Source organism: Mixophyes fleayi, chromosome 1, assembly GCF_038048845.1.
Source record: "Mixophyes fleayi isolate aMixFle1 chromosome 1, aMixFle1.hap1, whole genome shotgun sequence".
Taxonomy (NCBI): domain Eukaryota; kingdom Metazoa; phylum Chordata; class Amphibia; order Anura; family Limnodynastidae; genus Mixophyes; species Mixophyes fleayi.
In genome coordinates this window covers 400,829,920-400,848,554 of record NC_134402.1, presented here as the reverse complement: position 1 = coordinate 400,848,554, position 18,635 = coordinate 400,829,920, and the positions used below count along the sequence as shown (strand labels likewise).

The 18,635-nt window shown below is 38.2% G+C and overlaps 1 protein-coding gene across 4 annotated transcripts in view; it reads left to right on the top strand.

The window, feature by feature from the left end:
- Positions 1-8,205: 8,205 nt before the first annotated feature.
- The window catches only part of LOC142098622 (uncharacterized), a 77,643-nt gene continuing 67,213 nt past the window's right edge, over positions 8,206-18,635 (top strand). For all 4 annotated transcript variants that reach the window (XM_075181471.1, XM_075181467.1, XM_075181460.1 and 1 more), the window contains exon 1: positions 8,206-8,294. The gene's annotated coding sequence lies outside the window, so the exon portion shown is untranslated. The remainder of the gene's footprint in view (positions 8,295-18,635) is intronic.

Here is an 18,635-nt window from a genome sequence, read left to right as displayed (position 1 = left end):
CTGATCTTCGTAAGCGTTTCCATCTCTCGTCCTCCGTGTTTTACCAATATCTTCAAATTCGTCACTTTTTCTCCTCCTTAATAGACCCTCGTGCTCCTCACAATCGCTCCCCCCTAGAAACCTTCTGTAAAAACAAAACGTCTTCTAAAGGTTTGATATCTACCTTCTATTCTCTACTAATGAATCATAATCTGCCTGACAAGGAGACTCATGAGCTTCGCTGGGAGGTGGAGATGGCCGAGTCTCTGGATCCTGAGGAATGGACTGAGATACGCGAGGCAGTCGCCAAATCCTCCATCTGTACTACCGTTAAAGAAAACTCCTACAAACTATTATTCCGGTGGTATTTAGTCCCTTCCAGACTGAAAACAATCTATCCGGCATCTTCGGACCTCTGCTGGCGCAACTGTGGCCAGCGTGGCTCCCTGTCCCACATCTGGTGGAGCTGCCCAAAAATCATCCCCTTCTGGAAAGCGGTAGCTGACCTTATTTATAAAGTGTCAAATCTAAGATCTCCATTCCATCTTTCATACTTTCTCCTCCCTCGACTACCCCCCGACACCCACAAAACTATGTGGTCACTCCCGGGCCATATCCTGACCGCAGCCAGATGCTTAATAGCCAAGAAATGGAAACAATCTGAGAGCCCTTCTGTTTTGGAACTAATTCAAAGTGTTTGGCAAATACACAATCTAGAGCACATGACTACACGCTAATGATCGCCCTTACAAATTTCTCTCCACATGGCACAGGTGGCAAGATTACTTCTCTGCTACACCTTCCCCTTCTTAAAAAATGAAAATAATGTTTCCTTGGTAATTGTCTGAGCTAAGTCTTGCTAGGTTCTGCCTCCCCTTTCTCCTTCTTCTTTGCTTTTCCCCTTACTAACATTCCTTCCTTCCCCCCCCTCCCAAACTGCCTCCCCCCTATGTTTCTCTTCCTCTATTTCCTCTCCCTTTCCCCCTCATGGTACTACGGATATCTCATAACCATATCTCTTGACTCTCGTTTATTTGCATTTTACTAATCCTGCGGACCATTACGTTTGTGGTAGTTCCGAGTTCTATGCCTCACCTGTTTTGCAAACTATTGTTGTTAATATTGTTATGAATTATTTTTTTTTTGAGCATACCAAATACTGTACCATTTATACTTGACAAAAATCTGAATAAAAAAAAATATATTTCAAAAATTGTTGCCACATGTATTGCCTGAAAGTGTTATATATTTAAATTTTACAAATACACACAAGATTAAAAAACTGGAAGCTGGAGTGGTTTGGATTGGTTGTAATCAATTTGAATAGACCTATATAGGAGGGACTGAACATTTAGGTAAAATTAGGAAAAGTACTGCATTTGAAAATACAAAATTTACATATGTTGAACCAAAGAGATCTTTGGGAACAGTAGCATCAACATATTGTTATATAACTTTATAAGATGGTGATTGTAAAGAGCAGTTAGAGAATAATAAGTATGGAAAGTTTATAGATATTCTCTGCACAGATATATTAAATGTAGCAATGCCATATATTCTACCAGATAATATATTACATATGCAGAAGTAAAGTATATAAGTGTTTGCGACTAAATTCAGATGAAATATGTTATCTGGATAAGGTGATTCCAGTTATTTACATATAATGATTTGAAGGAAATTGTACAGCAAAATTATTTAATAGATAATTCAGTAACAAGAAAGAAAATATGTGATGAAAAAAATGAAAAACAACCAGTATCACAACTTAAAAATGAATCAACTGGTATACAAGTATTGGTTGCATTAGAATGTTCAAGTATTATACGTAGAAATATGAATTGGTTTTATATCCACGGTTTAGCAAAACTAATAGATGAGATAACTGATGTGTATGATAAGACTTAATAGAACATGGATTGATTTTAAACCATCTTACTGCACAATAGAAGGTTGTTGTGTAACATTACAGATAAAGTATGGAACATAAAGCTGTATCTGACAAATGGCACAGATAATCCACAGGAGATAACTGATAATTATATGAATGAAGTAGTGAAAAAGATTTTGCAAAGTTACATGACATTATTTGCAGTAGACACATGGTTTTCGTAGTTAGATAAAAAAGAATCGTTTTCAGGTTTTGGTACATGGTTTCAATCATTGTTGCATTCATTAGCAAGATTTCTTCTGTTTATATTCCGAAATATTATGGATTATCTATTTTGTATTAAAATTATACCAGTATTCTTGAAATTTTGTAACAAAATATTGAGTAGAGAAATTGGAAAAGTTAGTCAGGGAAACAAATTATAGAAATGTATGAAAAAATAAAGATTCATTATAATATAGTGTGATAGTTAAGATAACTATCAAATGGTGGAAATTAAAGGTATTTTTGGATGAAGCCAATATATTAGCAAGAAATATATTTAGACTGTTTTATTTGATTTGATGTGGTATTCCTGATGCCAATCTGTTCATGTGAGCTGATAAGAGAGATGTGAGCAGCAGTGGAAAAAATAATTCTAACAAGAGATGTTGCCAATTAATTCCTGGTGAGCAAATACATTCTTCACTCTCCCTTGGAGTCTCGATACCCCAATGGACCATGGAACGCCCATACTCTATTTCAACCAATTGTAAAATTACATTTAAAGGCTACTTTCTTTTCACTGTTAAAATGACTGCTTTCTCTCTACAAGGTACAAATTTCAGATTAGAAATTTTGAATGATAATATTATCACAATGCAAGCTATTATTTGTTAAATAACCATTATGCTTTTTTCTTAAAGTTCATTTGCTGTAGAAACTCAATTATTGCTTTATCAAGTATTAACAGCAAGAACTTCCAATGAGGCCCGACTTGTGCTCTGGAAAATCAATCTCCAAAGCCCTATAACATTGTCTCCTGGCAATTCACTATCTGATTCATTTACAGCTACTGGGCTTTGCCAGTCACAGTCTTGGGCATCCTTCAGTTTCAGTTGCCTTGCTCTCCATTCTTAAGGCAGATGTTTAAATACAAGCATTTACATTCAGTTTGGTTTCCTACACAGATTTTATGGACTTTAATGTTCCCAGCTTGTTCAGAATCCAGCTGATAATTTGATGCTCTCAATTTATGATGGTTGCGTTTATTGGTGCTGTACACTACTAGTTCTTATGTTAATTTAATTCATTTGATACATAGTAGGTATTGTTGATGTTTTTTGTAAGTTTGTTTTTTTTATCTTTCCCTGTCCCCTTGCATGGTCACGGATTGCCGCCTATGGTTCTTAATCCAGGCACATGGTATACACTTCCTCCAGTGTTCCTTGAACTTTGGAGTTTGCATTTTCTATACACTGACAGGAACTAACTATGAATAAGCCATAACGTATTATATATTATTACACTATAATCTGTATCAAATATCTGTGTTCATTTTTAAAGTTTGTTTATTTAACACAAATTTTCTACTCACACACACATTCCCCCTTCTCTTCTTTGTTCTTTGAGCTCACCTGCAGTAATGATCCATTTTGCATTGCTTTTTTCTTACGTAGAGATGGTCCTCCATGCATACTGGACTTTTACACTTTAAGCTTTACCAACACTCTTTTGTGACAAAAGACAGCATCACTTTAGCCCCTATGATCATTAGGACTAGTTACTGGGTCTGATTCCCCAGGCTATTCATGATAATGACCCTCCTTCCCTGCTCTCGAGGCCAATTCCACAGGCCCCAGACATCCTGGACCCCTTCTGTTTATGCAATCTTATCTCCACCACAATGGCATTTTAAATAGCAGTAAAATATATGAACTGCCCCCACTCTTCTCCAGTCTGCTGTACTCACTTTATCATCTGAAAGGCAGCATACAATTTCTGTAAGAGACCCACTTCTTAGGCTCACAACATCTGGAACTCAAATCAAAATTCCCACCTTCCTACCATGCATGCGACCCCACTCGCCATTTTGGTTTCTAGACTCTTGTTCTTCAATGTTTTATCTGCTCTGTTTTGAATTTTGCCTGTCCAAGTTCAAAGTCTTTCTAATTTACTTTGTAGGACTCAAGCCTGATACAGAAGGTATCAATCAACGCCAAGTGGCAACATAAACATTTAGGGACTGATGCAGAGTAACTACTACACCAGTTTGTGTTACATATCTTGTGTGAAATTACTCTGGCATGTCTAGAAAGTGGGTGCATGCACATGAGTCCATGCAGGTTTGCATGATTTTGCCACTTAGCAGCCAGGGCCATAAGAAGTAGGATGGGTGCATTCTAACGTATGCCTAGTACAGTAAGGGCAGGTTGACACAATTGCAGACTGGGAAAAAGATGGCAGAGAGAGGCATGTTATTTTTGGGTGGTCGGTGCCAGGTAGAAATTAGCGAACCACTTGTGGTTGGCTGTTTGTGTTTGTACCACTGACAGTGATTGGTGCTTTCTTTGTCTCTTGGGAATATATTATGCTTTTGTGTGCGATTTTAAGTAAAACTTTTGTTTTCCATGCACGAGATGGAGTTTTGTATTTGCTGTATTAGAGAGATATTTTATTAAGTTTCATAGATGCCTTATAATCAATGTGTTTGTTGCACATGAAAGACATGGATAAAAACATGGGCCACAAATAGGACATAAGTGTCTGTTATGTATGCCTGACATAAACCGTATGTTACTGATGCAGACCTGCACGGAATTTAAGATTGTATGGCTCAACATATGAGTGTAAATCATACTTGCCCACTCTCCCGGAATATCCGGGACAGTGCCCAAGTATACACTCACCTCATCATATGAGGCCTGATTCATGAAGGCACGCATTCTGAGTACATTCGTTTGTTTAAAAACACACATAAATCCTGAATTCAACAAAGAACGGATATGAATGTACGTTCGCTAATTCGGGTGTAGGTCTGCTCTGCTCTACTGCACAAGACACTGCAGGATACATCCGATACCTATGTGGAATAGAAATTAGAAATCTGAAATCTGTACAAGTACAGAAATGCACTAGGTTCTGTCTTGCTAGAGCAGCTAGAAAACAGTATACAAGGTGATCCAAACCTTGTGGATAATATTGGATATAGAGGGATGATGATCCAGCGCTAAATAGCAACAATTTAGAAATAATTTATATATAAAAAAGGTATTATATTGATGCCCCTTTAAACTTAATTGTCTCTGGGTTTTTGCGACACAACCTAAAATTAATGACACTTGGTGATAAAGGTATATGTTGAAATAGTCAAATACAATAAAGAGTAGATCAATATTAGTGGTAGAGGGGCTAAAACTTACCTTTCCTTTCATTTGGCACCCTTAACAATTAGGATATCTAAGGGTGATACTTTCTAGTGACCTCTCATGCCTTTATGACCTCAATTTTAGACCACTTTTGGGCAGGCTCCGGGCAGATTTGAGGGAATGGCAGAGTAAGAACTTTACTCGGATGGGGGGGGTCAATATAGTCAAAATGAATGTTCTTCCCCGTCTCTTGTATCTCATTCAGACTTTACCGATTCATGTACCAGACTCTTGGTTTCAGGGCATCCAACGAACAGTGCCTGACTTTGTATGGTGTGGGAGACATCCTAGATTTAAGCACGAGATATTATTTAGAGGTAGACATTTGTGAGGCCTACAACTGCCTCACTGCTCCTCTTATTACAATGCAGCAATATTGGTTAGAACAGTGGAGATGACTGGTCAGGTTGGGTCGAAACAGTGGGTTGAAATTGAATCATATTCTCTGGAATCCCCTGTTGACACAGTACTCTGGCTCTCTAGTATTCCTAGGATTGGGCATCCTACCATAGGTACCACGTTATTGAAATGGTCCAAACTCAGAACCCTCTCATTTACAGAGATTCAGGATTTGCCTATTATAGAGATTTGGAGATACCTGCAGATTAAACATCTCCTGTCGTCAGGTCTTCCAAGAAAATACACTTCTAGGAGCTTAACAGTTTTTGAATCTCTGTGTTGCAGGTCACCCTGACCTTCACATTCTCTCTCAACCATATATAAGTTTTTGGTAGAACATCTATTTGTGTCTCCCCCGAAATTTATTTCAGAATGGGAGAGAGATCTAGGAGTTGAGTTACAGGAGACGGACTGGTCCAAAATCTTCTAGGCAGCTCATGCATGTTCTCCTAACGTTTCAATTCTAGAAACACACTATAAGGTACTTACCAGGTGGTATAGATGCCCGGGTCATTTGGAAAGGTTCTTCCGCGTGGGTGTCCGACACTTGTTGGAGATGTAACCAGGGACCTGGTTCTCTTTTGCATATCTGGTGGGATTGCCCCATGTTGCAAACTTTCTGGTCCCGGGTGGTGAGCACCACGCAGAAGTTGCTAGGTCAAAGTATACCCATCATTCCGGTGTTCTGGCTATTAAATAAAGTGGATATGCTTCTATCACGCTTCAAAATCTCTTTTAAAATTTATCATCTCGCCTGCTAAGGCAGTAATTCCAGTGAAATGGAGATCAACTACGCCTCCGAGTATTCGAGACTGGTCTAATAGATTGGTACATTATAGGACTATGGAGGAGATGCACCTTTCAGCCACAGATTATTTCAAAAATGTATTACGCCATTTGGAGTCCATGGTTAAACCTTTTAGACTCTCCAGAATCCCCGTTCTCAGATGAGACTAATTAATTGGATTGGTTCCTATTTAGCGTCTGAATATTGGCTTGATAAGGAGGGCTATATGGGTTTGTCTTAGGTATTGTAGATATACAAATTGTTGGGTTAGTGGAGCACTAAACTGAGGTCTTGAGCGAGGATTTTTGCTTAGTTTCCCCCCCCCCCTCCCTCCCCAATGTGGTCACCTCTCCCCTCTTTCCCTTTGTCTTTGTCTAAATGTTATATGTTATGAGCAGCTATATGTATGGTTTGGCATATTCTTTTTCTAGGTCTCTAAGCATATCGTGGCCTGGTGCCATGATTTCATTCTGTTATTGCCAATAGCTGATCATTCAATGTTGTTGAATCTGCATTTATAACCTGTGTGTGTTATTAAAACCCAATAAAAACTTATTTAAATAAAAATAAAAAAATAAATCCACTTGTTAGTATACAAGGACCTGAGTAATTCAGTCAGTTGCCACTAATATCAACTGACGCATTTTTCCGCCTTGTTTTATAATATCCATGGCCACCATTTGTAACTCTTCATACAGTGGTACAAAATACACAAGTATTTGTCTACTTTACATATCAATTACATATCAATTTCAAATATAATAAGATTCTTCTATACAGACGTAAACATAAACAAAAGACATGTGATCCGGCTCTTATTATGTGACATCTCAGTTCCTCTGGCATATTCTTAATTGAATCTTTTGTTATCATCATATGACCGCATCTGTGATCTCACACTTAGAAAGCTGGTCAGAATATTGTAGCTGGCATTAGCCCATTATGGAAAGCAATTTAAAAAATACAATATATAATATATAAGAATTCATAAACACACATATGTTCAAAATAAATATACAATTGATTCATTAAATTAATGTGTGACAGACTGATCAAATAACTATCAGCATTGAGCTTATTAATAAAGAATTGGACTAATAGATAGCATGAACTGAACTAATTTGTCAGTCGCCTAAACTTCTAAATGGTATATGAACCTAAATAAACCAATATTGTTCTAAAGTATACTGGCTCCATTTTGATACATTAAACTCAAATCTATAAATAGGGATTAAACAAAAATAATAAAAGTAAATATACATAATAAAAATAAATAAAAAATAATAATAAACATTGATTCTTTCTTTCTAGTGTTGGTGCCAGAAAGTTGTACATTGTTAGGAGCATGAGTATTTTATTATATATCTTAGATCTAAAAACAACCATTTTTCCCTCTTATTATTTAAAATGCATGCGTAATGATTGTCTTTATTACAAAACGTGCTGTGTATTCCCCAGTAATTAAGCACTTTGATGCTTGTTTATTATGATGGCCCTATTCTGCCATTGGGACAATAGATGTTAAAATCTCCTAAGGATGTTGTTTCAAAATTACAATGCAGAATGTTTACGATATGTATGGGTGTGTTTGGGATATCATGTTTTAAACCCCCGTACACCAATGAAACATGTTACTAGGCTGATTAAAGCAGGGAGACTTTTTGTTCTACTTTGGATTAAAGGTGATAATCAGATTGTGAGCTTACAAGACAAAAATAGTAATGAATAGAAGCTGGACAAAGCTGGACACTGGACATGTACCATGTTTCTCTTTTGTTGATTTCATTTAAAGGTATCTGAAATTTTCCCCAAGCGAAAACCATTTTCATAGGTGAGTGACTATATATATAGCGTATATAATATGCCATTTATTTCCTTACAGAACTATCTTGATATGTTTTACAATTATTCAATGTTACCTCTACTTTTTTGTAAATGGTTATTATATATAGTTTTTATTATTTATGGTAAGGATATATATATAACGCATTGTACAAATGTTTACTTTGAAGTTGTATGTTTTATTTAGTTTAAATTCATGAAATATCGATGTGATAATTTACTATTAATTATGTATTTACCTATTAGCATATGATTAGTAAATTTTACCATACACATGAAGTGCATATTATATAGTTTTTATGTCATAAGTAATAGAAAAGTTTGAATTATTGTGTCATATTTAAAATTCTACATATATTTTTCCAAATCTTACACTTATGACATAACTACCTTTGCAATTTAATTATTCATTTATGTTTCTTTTAGTTTTACTAATTTAACAAAAAAACATTTACCATTTAAATAGTGATGTAATATATAAAGTGACATAAATGAAATACTCTCTCATGGACTATACAGCACATATATGTGTCTCCCGTACAATAGTTTTACTTTAAAAAGTATTGATTTTTTTAATGTTCTGAATTGTTACCAAACAAAATATCAAATGAAAAATTTACATTACAGTTGCCGTAATAGTTTTTTCATTAAAATATTACATTCATTACATGCAAAGAATATGACATTTCAGGTATATTATTTAGATTTTATTATTATAATTTTTTTAGTTGTTTATATTCTAGCAATGCTATCTGGGGACCCCATATTTTCTAACAAGAGCCTGATTTATTAAGGAACTTAGGCAAGAAATTGAGTAAGTTTTGTTGCTTAAGTTTTCTGGACAAAATCATGTTGCAATGCAAAGAGTGCAAATTAGTTTATTAATTTGCTCATTAGTCAATAATCTGTTTTTTCATGTAGAACCCAAATATCAACTTTAAATTTCAGTGTAAAAATAAGCTATCAAGTATTTGTGTGCTACATGAAAAAACAGTCAGTATTTAACTTATGTGCAAAATAATAATGTAATTTGCACCCCTTGCATTGTAACATGGTTTTGTCCAGAAAACTTAAGTAAGAAAACTTACTCAGTTTCTTGCCTAAGTTCCTTAATGAACCAGGCCCATTATCTCTAACCTTGTTAATGTGCATGGTTTATATATGCAGTGTAATAGAGAACAACAGTTTAGTGATTAATATTTCACTTCGGTGTCACATAGATTTTGAATGTCAGACAATTTTTATAGATTAGATTATTTGCAGGTTTCCAAATATTTGCAATTAGTGAATGAAACAATGTCTTCAAGGTGTTATGTTTGATATTTGATATTAATTTGGGTTATGGCTTAGTGATTGATTTAATCAAGCCCAGGATGGCTTTATTTTGCGGTACAGCCACCAAACATTTCCCAGTAAAGGTTATAGGTGTGGGCACATACAGTATGTGATCATTTTGGTGTGACAGTAATTATTGGTATTTTGGAGCTGTTTGATTAGCTTTTGATAAATTAAATATTGACTGAATTTCTTGCAGCATTTGTACAGATTTATGTGGTGAGATGTCATGGTTAGTTTGGTTTAAATCAAGAACTTGTATATAGGCCATACTACAAATTCCTCACATGCACTTTTTTCAAACGATGTGTGACATCTAGCTAGTATTTGAAATGTACCATGTCATACCAAGTAAAATTTATTTTCTTTGTTAGGGAATAATTTTTTTTTATATTCTTATTGTGGCAAATACTATACTATACTGTAACAAAAAACGACAGGAAACTAGAATCTTACAGTTGGCTGAGATGTTTGTTGCAGCTGTATAAGAAGCAGCTGATTTGCACTTTCATAAAATAGGCCATGGCTTTACATGGTCTTGAATTATCTGCTTCATCTATCTCAAATTTATTTGAGATTTTATGTTACATGCATCTATCTTCAATACAAATGTGATGGCTATAAATACTAAGTTGCTAAATTAAATCACCAGGATCTTATGGGCAGCACGGTGGCTAAGTGGTTAGAATTTCTGCCTTACAGCACTGGGGTCATGAGTTCAATTCCTGACCATGGCCTTATCTGTGAGCAGTTTGTATGTTCTCCCCGTGTTTGCGTGGGTTTCCCGGGTTCTCTGGTTTCCTGCCACACTCCAAAAACATACTGGTAGGTTAATTGGCTGCTAACAAATTGACCCTAGTCGGTGTGTCTGTCTCTGTCTGTGTTGTTCTGTCTGTGTGTCTGTCTGTGTGTGTTAGGGAATTTAGACTGTAAGCTCCAATGGGGCAGGGACTGATGTCAGTGAGTTCTCTGTACAGCGCTGCGGAATTAGTGGTGCTATATAAATAAATGGTAATAATAATAATAATCTTAAAACCTAGATGCAGAAAGAGCAGGGACTGAATAAGGGTCCCCCCTTCACCTTCCTCACCAAGGTAATATATGGTAGGTTGAAAAAAAACTCATCCTCAATTTAGAATCTGGCTTCCTTCACCGACCCCCCCCCAAAAAAACTCAGTTCCACTTGGCTTTTTAAAAGGGTCATGGCAATCTCTGCCATCATTTATGTCGTTTTCATTAAAGTCAGAACTGTATAGCAGAGTCATGAACAAACACAACTGAGAGTGAAGATGTGGAGGGGGTTGGCATGTCTGCACCCATCACTACCCTTGTATTTCCTGTGCGCTTATCCTCAAGCGCCCACCCAAGGATGATACATTGTCTTAAGACTTTACCATAGGAACACATTAGGATCTCAATCTTTCGTGTTTACTTTAACTTTGGAGAGCAACTATTGTCTTATATTTTAAACTGTATGTTAAATTTATACTTTTCCATGTCACACTGTTGCACCCCCCAAAAGTCTTGAGCCCTAGGCTGCAGCTTAGTCAGTCTATTGGCGAATCGGGCGCTGAGAAAGCATTTTGTTTTTCAGTCCAAATACACAAAACTAGGCAACAGCAAAAGCTCTGTCCTATCTCAGGTACAAGACCCTTACAAAAAATAACGGGTGTGTTAAGATATTTGCTTGGCCTTCTGCTTTCAATCAAGCCTTTACAGTGTGTAAAATAGTTTAACATATAAAAGGGATAAAGCACTATGAAATATATGCCCATTAGAAGTCAGTAAGGGGTTATAATATAATTGGGTTCTGCTCTCCTTATATTTTAAAGTAAGGGTGTATTTTTCCTTACAATTTATTAGAAGTGGTTTTATTTTTTAGGTCAAACATCTGTGTATTTTCGTAACCATTTAGGTTTTAATATGTGTTTGGTATGCTTAGCTTGTTTGTACAATTTTATATCTTTATACTTAACAAGACAAATGAAAGTTTTCACAGCTGTGTTTTGAGAGCAGGCTCAGGGAAGTCTAGCGAATACAAGGAAAAACCCCAGTCTGTTCTACCAGCGTGTCTTGTAAAAATGTAATGTAAAAATGGCTAAGAAAAAAAATGTACAGGTAGTGGTTTGCCTGATGAATGTGTGGTGTTGATTTATGGATTCAATGATAACTATGAAAAATTATTACGTTAAATGTAACACCTACCAGAACCATCTGACTAGTATTCAATACAGAGACTAATCTAGTGTCCTATATAGAATACACAGAGCATTCTAGTGATTGATATACAATGCAAGGAACTTTCTAGTGACCTATATATAATGTAGAGAGCTTTCTAGTAACATCCATACAATACAAAGAATATTGTAGTGACCAATATACAATACAGACAATACAGGCGTGTCTTAGTGGGATCTATACTATACAGATACACCAACATCACTTCTCCACTGTAACATAGAAACCAGATGTCCGTCACCATTATAAAAGCAATATCAGTTTCAAACCTCCATCAGGCTGGTGTAACCTCTAAGCTCTAGTATTACTGCATTTAAACACTAAGGGCTAGATTTACTAAGCTGCAGGTTTGAAAAAGTGAGGATGTTGCCTATAGCAACCAATCAGATTCTAGCTTTCATTTATTTAGTACCTTCTACAAAATGACAGCTAGAATCTGATTGGTTGCTATAGGCAACATCCCCACTTTTTCAAACCCGCAGCTTAAGAAATCTAGCCCTAAGGGCCTGATTCATCAAGACACACATTCTGAGTGAAAGCCACGTTTAGAATTATAAGCATTTATTTAGGCTTTGTGTACTCCTGAATTCATCAAGGCACGGATCACAAGATTAGTGTGCTTTTGAAATCGGGGGCAGGTCTGTTCTGCTCTAATACACCAGGCACTGCAGGATACGTCCAATACTTGGATCATAAATTCACAAAAGAACACACAGGAAAAAAAATATTGAATTAATGTCACCTGGTAATAATATAGGCAGTATTGATAAAACAGGTTTTTTTTAAAAAGAAAAAAAAAAAGTATTTCTTTAAAAATATATATTTTTCCATTTATTAGGATGATCTTAATGTCTACTGAGCATAAAATACATTGATTGCAAACACATGTTATAGCATCCATACGAGACTGTCAACACTACTGATCAGGACTTAGACAGAGCTTTTAGCTTTTAGCTAGAGCAAGAGAACAGAATAAACTTTTAGACAAGTAGCTTGATTGGGATGTGCTTGAGTTTGGCATGTCCCTACTGTAAGTTCACTATGGCAAAATGTCCCTTCCCCGCCCAGTTCACTCCCTGAAATCGTAGGCTGTAGTAAGTGTCCTTTGCGCACGAAGACGCAGCGGACATGGCTGCGTTCACACACGTATCTTCTGGTTCTGGGCATGCACGGAATGATAGTGCTGACGAAGTGCATAAAATCGGCAGATACTTGCTTTGATGAATCAGGTCCTAAGTGGATGCTCTGCTCACAGGGGCGGGCTGGGCCGGGGGGCAGGGGGGCATCGGCCCCCCGGGCCGCTCAGAATCACGGCTGTTAGGGCCGCCCGCCCCCCGGAAGTAATATAAATGTGATGCGGCCGCGTCACATGTCATGTGATGTGGCCGCCTGTGTGGCGTGTGCCCCCCGAGCTGACGTCCGTCAGCCCGCGCCTGTCTGCTCATATATGTTAAATGTAGCAGGGGGGATTGGAACATTGCTAAAGTGCCAGGAAATAATTTGGAATGTCCCCTGAGCATATAATATACAAAGCAGCCCATCCACATTACATAAAAGGTATCCAAAAAAAACCTTTATTTTAAATTGACACATTTTGTTACGCAGGATAGAGGAAATAGAAAATATCCCTTTTCCCTGACACTCTTTCTCCTGGCACTGTGCCCTAGGATCTTTACCATGACACTCTGTCCCCTTACACTTTCTCTAGGGGAGGATTGGGAACAAAAAACAACTGGGGGTCAACAGTTATTCATAGCCACAGAAGTGGTAAGTAAGGTCAATACAACTAACAGTGATAGGTACAGTCTGTCACAGTTGGTGGGCTAACACATAAACAGGCAAAACAAAAATTAAATAAATCACATTGCTTCTGCCTACCTTTACCCAAAACTTTAGCGCCATGGTCAGACTTATGCCCCTGCCCCCAAGAAGTCCTCTGAACCTCTTGGGGGCAAGGGTGACTTTGTTTGCTTATTGTTCATACAGCAGTATGTGCTATTAATTAGAACACCTTACACAATACAAATTACAAGCTTATAAGAGGGAAAATCTATGGTTGCTGGGTGACTGACAAGCAAAGACAGGCAACTTTTGCCCGGTAAGTGGCCCAGGCTCTTCTAAAGGAAACTGTGTGGATGTGTTTTGTCTAATGTTGCATCATTGAGCACCTCATTTAGTTTAAAATAGAGTCCAGCCACCATGACATCTTCTCTCATCAAGCTCCTCTTGCACCCCTCCTCTAACCTGTGTCCTCTGTGTCCTCCTTCAAGCACATTCTTGTCTCACCCATCCTCAAAAAGCCTCCCTTGTCCTGCCTCTGTAACTACTACCGGATCTTTCTAAAAACACCTTACCACCTTCTTCTCACTCCCTCCTTGACCTGCTTCAGTCTAGCTTTTGTTCTCTCCACTCCACTGAAATCACCCTTGCCAAGGCTCACTGCCAAATCTAAGGGACATTTCTCCCTACATATTCTTCTGAACCTCTCTGTGGCCATCGATATCATGGACCACCCACTCTTTCTACAAACCCTCCACTCTATTGACCTCCATGACACATCTTTTAAACTGCTTCTTCTCCATCTATACCCCTAACTCCACCTCCCCTCCTGATTATCTACTTGTCAGCATCACCCAAAGGTCCTTTCTTGGCCCTTCTCTTCTCCCTGTACATTTCCTCCCTTGGTAATCTTATCAGTTCCTTTGGCCTCTAGAACCACCTCTGGTATGTATAAAGAAACCAGGAACATTACTTGCATGGATGAAAATAGCCAGGAACACACTGGCATGGATGAAAATAGCCAGGAACACACTGGCATGGATGGAAATAACTAGGAACACACTGGAACAGATTGCACAGGCAGAACACTGAAGTGCTATTCCTAGGAACACACTGAAGGATCCAGGAGCCTATGTGTCAGGGCAAGAGACTCTATCTACTGGCAACCTCTTGCAGCCATATATATGCATATAGCGGAGGCAATAAGGAACAAGGAGGGAGAAGCCAATAGGGAAGGAGGCAGACCTTATAAATCAAACAGAGATGACTGAAGAAAACAAGGTGGCATCCACCATCTATTGGACTATCTGCATTGCCGGAAGGGAAGGAGATCCCCGGAGCCACTAGAGCGTCAAATGTGTTTGATACAAGTAAGCACATTTGAGGTTCCGGAGCATGAAAGCACCCCACCTTTTGAAGGTAGATTCAGAACACCTAATAAAAGGTTTCTTAGGATTGTTTCAAAAGGATGGGGGCATGGACACCCACAGCATCAATCCAAGCACTCTCTTCTGGGCCAAATCCTTTCCAATCTACTAAAAACTATTTTTACAGGAGATTCTGGAATCAAGAATTTGCTGTACCTCAAACAGGTCACCATGATTGGTCTTAACAGTGGATGCAGAAACTATTAATAATAAGAGCTTGAGTAAAGGAAGATGAAAAGTATTTGGGATGCAAAGCGAAAATGGTAATATTGACTTTAAGGTATGTTCAGAGTCCTGTATGCTGCTCATTTGCTAACCAGCTGTCTCCTGTGGATATTCTGCACTATTGATCTGATTCCTGCTATGACCCTTGGCTTTGTTTTTGGACCCTGCTTGAATGCTTGAATGTTGATCGCTCCTGACCACTGTCTGTCTATTTGATTACTTGTGTTTGCAACCTGCCCTGACCTTTGGCTTGTTTCCCAGTTATACTACTCGCTACAGACCCATAACCTTTCGACTGACCCTGGTACCTACCTCCTGTTTTCCAGTTATCCTCCACACTTGCGCTATGGTTACTACTGATAAACATTTACTACACTATAGTGAAGTCCTGGGGGCATCCGAGTACCTCTGAACATATCAGGTTGTATGGGAGAGGAGGCAGGCAGATTGAATCAGACATGGGTGCTACAGTATATGCAAGATAGAGAATAATTTGGAATTCTTATGGATGAATAAAAATGGAAACAGTACTAGAGTGGAAGGAAATTACCAGGATCACAGTGGCATGGATGAAATAACCAGGAACACACTGGCATGGATGGAAATAACCAGGAACACACTGGCATGGATGGAAATAACCAGGAACACACTGGCATGGATGGAAATAACCAGGAACACACTGGCATGGATGGAATAACCAGGAACACACTGGCGTGGATGGCAGTAACCAGAAACACACTGATGTGCTACAATGCTGCCTATAGAAGAGGAGTGCGCCAGACCCCGATAATTACATTGGAGGGTCCAGCGCATGACAGAGATATAGACCTTCTTTTAATACAGAGAGCTTCCTAATAAACAATATACAATACAAAGAGCATCCTAGTGACTACCTACCATATTGAGAGCATCAGAGTGACCAGGGTGGGTACGTCTTACTTCGCTCACACCCACAATCATACACTTATGTGGATAATTACACTATCCCATCCTTAAGCCTGGCCCTCTAGACTGTAATTTTGCAAAAGCAGGGTCATCTCTTCCTTCCGTTCGATGTCTGTGCCACATCCATATCTTCATTAATTTTGTCCCCTTTTCTGGTCTACAGATCAGCGTCTCCCATCAGCGCATATGGCAACAGGGCATCTCTTCCTCTCCGATTTGTATGTACCCTGTTGGCAAAGGGATGCTCCCAGGCAGACAGAGACAGGGCGCTCAGCTGACCTTGCTGACCTCCCTTCCCATTAGCAGCCCTAATTAAATTTCACTCTGACACTTCTCCAATGCTAAAGTATCTATTGTCCAGTACTCAGGTTTTGCACATATATTTCAGTACTGCTCTACTCCTGGATTGTCTTATGGTTTTCACTGCTGCATCTGCCATGACTACACTATCTCCTTACGATTTGAAACATTATCTTCATTTGCTTTTAACCTCAGTAATTCCAGACTACTCTTTTATTTAATCCTTTGTACCTGCTCTGTCCACTCTGGTTTTGACCTTGCTCATCCACTTTCCTTCCTGGTTTACAGCCAGGTACCTCACTAGAATTGTCCACAAGGGCTGTGACCTACACACTCCACGTAGCCCATACTTTCTTGCAGGGGTTCCTGATGAAAATTTGAAGAATGTAAGACTGCGCTTCTTGGTTCAGTTGCATCAATCTAGCAAGCACATCGTTTCCAGTTGATTTACATGACACCACTATGCTCTAAATGCATAACTTGAGTGCTCCCACACTGATTGCACAACTCCTAACTCCTGTCTCATGTCCATCTCATCTAATTTCCCCTATACTCCTTCAGGCACAACCAAGATGGCTGCTATGCTTGCCCTGTACCTAATTTTCCACCGCGCTAGCCACAATAACTTAAGTATCTGTCAGCCATCATGTCCCTGCTTTGATTCCTAATTGTGAGAAAAGTGCAATGTAAATACAGTTAACATTATTACTATTATTATTTTTACAATTATTTATAATACAGAGAGAGTTATACTGATCAATATACAATACAGAAAGCAAGAATCCCCCTTGTCAGATATTGTGCCCCCCAAACCCTGCACTTGTCATACATTGTCCCATATCATCCCCCCCATATTGATCTGCTCTTATATCATGGTACCCATAGAGATTCTCCCATATATTATGTTTCTATTGTATTGATTCCCACCAAATCATACCACTAACGACTATACTCAATATCATCCCCCTGTGTTGACACTCACTCATACCAGCCCCCCAGTAATAATGCTCCCCATATGATCCACCTTGTATTTATTCTGTATATATCATGCCGCACTTATATTGATTTGACCTAATATAATACCCAACCGAGCAAAATAAATTTACCTTTACATGGCCTCAGCAAGTCAAGGTGGCTTATGCTGAGAGGACTGATCTCTCTTGCAGGCTCACGAGATGAATATTTCAATATCTCACTTACAAGACTAAGTGCTCTGCAAACAGAGACAGTAAGGCAACAAATCAGAATGCAGCCGTCTCGTTATGATTTGCTGCCAGACACCCTGTAATGTGGAATGCCCACTTCCTTGACCGATATCTTTAGGCCTGGGCTGGGCTCAATTAATAATTCTGGGCTGTCAAACCTACCCCCTCCCTCACACCCACTAGGTGAAATATAATATATATTTCCTTAAAAATTGGAACAACAACAACAAAAAATCAAATGTTTCAGGCGGCCCGTAAGGCTAGCAGCCTACTGGGAAAAATTCTGGTAAGGTCTCCCCTCTCCCCTATTTAAAATAAAATAAACATCAAATAATATGGAGTTTTTATTGGTATTTTTCATTAACATTGAAAAACACAAACAATTTGCATGTAAAAAAAGTCCCAAAAAGATACTGAAAACAGCTAAACCTAACTACTATACACAGTGGTCGAAGCAGGGATTTATACAGTGATATGCCATACCGTCACTTCTCCTACTGCCTTCATTGTAAAACTTTGTACATTTCATTCACTTACATTTCATTCCACTCCCATTACATTTTTCATAGTGTCACTTCTAAATTTCTATACCGCCACTTCTACATTTCCACTTCAACACTGATTATACTTATGTTCAAACAGCTATGGAAGATAAGTTTAACTTTCTTGCTCTCTAGTTATTAAAGAGAATGGTACATATCACTATGGTGTCCAGTTTAGGACATAATTTAACCTTACCAGAGACTGACAAACCTAACTATATATTTCACACTTGTTCATAAGCTGTTTTGACGTAAAACCAATTGCTTTTCCATTGCTTCCTCTCTTTCAACCTTTTTCCCAGAAATAGTGATAACAATCACTTTAGTTATTTAT